The sequence below is a fragment of the Mastomys coucha genome, unplaced genomic scaffold (genome assembly GCF_008632895.1).
Source record: "Mastomys coucha isolate ucsf_1 unplaced genomic scaffold, UCSF_Mcou_1 pScaffold21, whole genome shotgun sequence".
NCBI classification, from domain to species: domain Eukaryota; kingdom Metazoa; phylum Chordata; class Mammalia; order Rodentia; family Muridae; genus Mastomys; species Mastomys coucha.
The window spans coordinates 152,564,711-152,567,947 of NW_022196904.1; positions in this window are offsets into that span (position 1 = coordinate 152,564,711).

The window sequence follows — 3,237 nt, forward strand, 5'->3', positions numbered from 1 at the left end:
TTCCCAAGTGCTGGGATTAAAGGCATGCGCCACCACTGCCCTTCAACTCTTAAATTCTCCAAAAGGCCCAGGTGTTTAGGACTTGATCCTGGGCATGTAAAGCCATTAGGTGACCTTTGGGTAAGCAGGACAAAACTGGCTTGTGTTGGGATATGGTGATCCTGAAGTTCTCTTCTTCTTCATGTCTTGGCCACTATGAAGGGCACACCAACCAGGATATGCTACCTCACCATTGGCCCCACAACCGTGGGTTAATTAACAATGGACTGACAACTCCGATAGTGTTATCTTTTCACTGGGAAATTGAAACAAACATCTATTCACCCCAAATACTGCATCAATGACAGTCAGAACTGCAGTTCCACCGGAGTCCAACTTTGAAAACCTAGGAATTTATTTGTGCTTACCTGTAGAGCATGGGTGAGGTACTTATAGGAATAGAGGTGTCTCCAAAATAGATGACAGTCTCGTGGCTGTGTCATGGAGTACTCTCTCAATAAACCCTCCACTCTCCATATATTCTAGCATTTCCCAACCTCATTTGCAGAAGGGGAAGTGCAGAAAGGAATAATGGTTGGGTTTCTAGATGAGGGTCCTTTGACTTCCTGTCTGCCATTCTATAAGGAAATATTCATAGCTCCATTGAGACCACCATAGACACAGCTACCTCTAGACTGGTCCACTCAATTACTTGCCATAGCTAGCAAGCCATGGTAACTCAACTCTAAGATGGCAATGGGGTAAGCAGTTATTCCTGGAAGAAAAGAAACTAAAATCAACTTCTCTCCTTTGAAGTTGATTATCTCAGATACTTGGTGTAATAACAGGAAGCTGTACTTTCCTCTTGTCTAAAGGGGACAGCTTGCCTTCCCTGGGTGGATGCTAAATGCTGTTCCTACAAGATCCTGATTCCATTTTTCTCCCTCCCCAGCAGGGTCTTTGCGGGCTTTCAGATTAATCAACTTCCATTTCAGGACCTGGTGCTCCTCTGCCCCCTTCCTGTCAAGTCCCAGGACAAGCCCCACGATTGTGTTCCTTTCCCAAGCACCTCCAGTCTGTGGTCACTCATCTTCCCTTCAGCTGTCAGTGAGAGGCCTGTTAAGCAGCCAATCTTGAAATTCCTCTGAAGACAGATAAGAAACACATTTGTTCACGAACCGGCTCTCCCAGCGCATTTAAGTCTGCCCATTCTGTTGCTTTCTATTTGCTCAAAGCCTTGGATATAGGATGGAGACTGAATTTCAGTGACAGATGGTGGAGGATAATCTTTCATTTTGTCATAAAGTCAACCCTCTGAGGGGCCTGGAAAAAGACTTTCCACTTGGAAAATCAGTGGCTGAATAAGGCACAGTTGTAACCAGATGGGAAGGGGCAAAAAAGAGGCTCTTTCCTGTTCCTAAAGCTAGAGGGCTTGCATGCCTTTCCTTTTAGGTGAACCTACCTTGCAAGACACTATGACAAATCTGTCCTCTGCAGTCAGATTTATTTGTGAAACCATCAGTGCCTGTGCATGTTAATTAATGATGATTGCACTGTGCTTGAGCCCCAGCAATAAATAAGAAAATGAGGCTATTAAAGATAATCCAATAAACAAACCCATGAAAAGCTGTCTTCTAGTGCCATCCGTTGCTATTTTTAAAGAAGGCAGATGACTAAATGAAATACAATGCTGAAATTAATCTTTTCTAAGGTTGATAAATGGAGACTATAAATGTGACTTCACATGCCTTTTAAATCTTATGTTGGCTAAGAAATCACAGGTTTATGTGTAGATGAAGCATACATTTTATTCTTCTAACAAGTTCAGCCAAAGTGGAGTATGATTTAATGAGTGAGAGATTTTTATACTAGGGCCTGTGATAAAGAAATTACATTGATGAAAACAAAGAAATTCCAACTCTAATCAATAAATGACAGGCTGTAAGACAAATTATCAATGAGCTGAATTCAGAATATTACTAATGATATTACTAATATCATTGCTAATGATATTACTAATGATAAGACTGGTATGGATGGTGGCACATCCATGTAATTCCAGAACTCAGGAGGCTGAGGCAGGAGAATCAAGTTTAAAGACAGCTTAGACTACAATGCCTATTTAAGTATACACTGAACTGTGAGAGACAGAGCAAGAAAAAGATCTACATCTATACTTGTACTGTACCTATACCTATATCTATATGAGGAGAGAAAGAGAAGAGTTGACATGGTTCCAAGTGTGACAGAAGGCAAGATGTCAGTTCTGAGGGAAGGGGCTATTAAAGGAAAAGAACACCTGATTCATGATGTCTCTGCTAACAGTTATAAAGAAAATTGACCTTCACATAGTTCTGAATATAGTTTTTTTCTTCCTTCTCTTTTCTGTGACTTTGCATCATAGTTGTGATAAACAATATATCCAGTCATATTAGGAAACCTGGATTGCATCAAATTTGTGACAAGCAAATTTGAGGCAAGCTTTTGCTGTAACATGACCATTTCCTATACTGACAGTTTGATATGGAGACATTGAGGAGCAAGAATAATGCCTTTATAAGGAATTAGAGTTAAGGGTCTGGAAATATTATGGCTAGGAGCTCCTCTTGAAGAGAACCTGGATTTGGTTCCTAGCATCCACATGGAAGCTCACAACCATCTGTAACTCTGATTCCAGACTCTGGTGCCTGCTTCTGGCTTCCACAGGTATCATTAAGGGATTAGATTCCCTGATAGACAAATAGAGAATGTCATCATAACAAGGTAATAAAGATGGTGAACTTCCAAGATGTCTGGCTTCTTCCTCAGGCCCTTGAGCTGTGACAAATCCTGGCAGCAAAACAAAGACCTGGAACCCTTTTATTTTCTTCTACCAGAAGGAGCTCCACGCTCATGAACTGCCTAGAGGACTTCCAGGACAATCAGCCACCAATTCTAAATCAGGGAAGGAAGATCCTTCAAATAGATCCATACTTCTACTTTACACAATATTCAATTCCAAATGAGTCAAGAACCTCAACATCAGGTCCTCTACACTGAACCGGACAGAAGAGAAAGTAGAGAAGAGTCTTGAACTCATTGTCATAGAGAAAGACTTTCGGAACAGAACCCCAATAGCACAGGCACTAAGATCAACAATTAATAAATGGAACATCATGAAACTGAGAAGTGTCTGTAAGATAAAGGATACCATACTATTCATACAAAGTGACAGCCCACAGAATAGGAAAATATTTTTATTAGCTACACATCTAATAG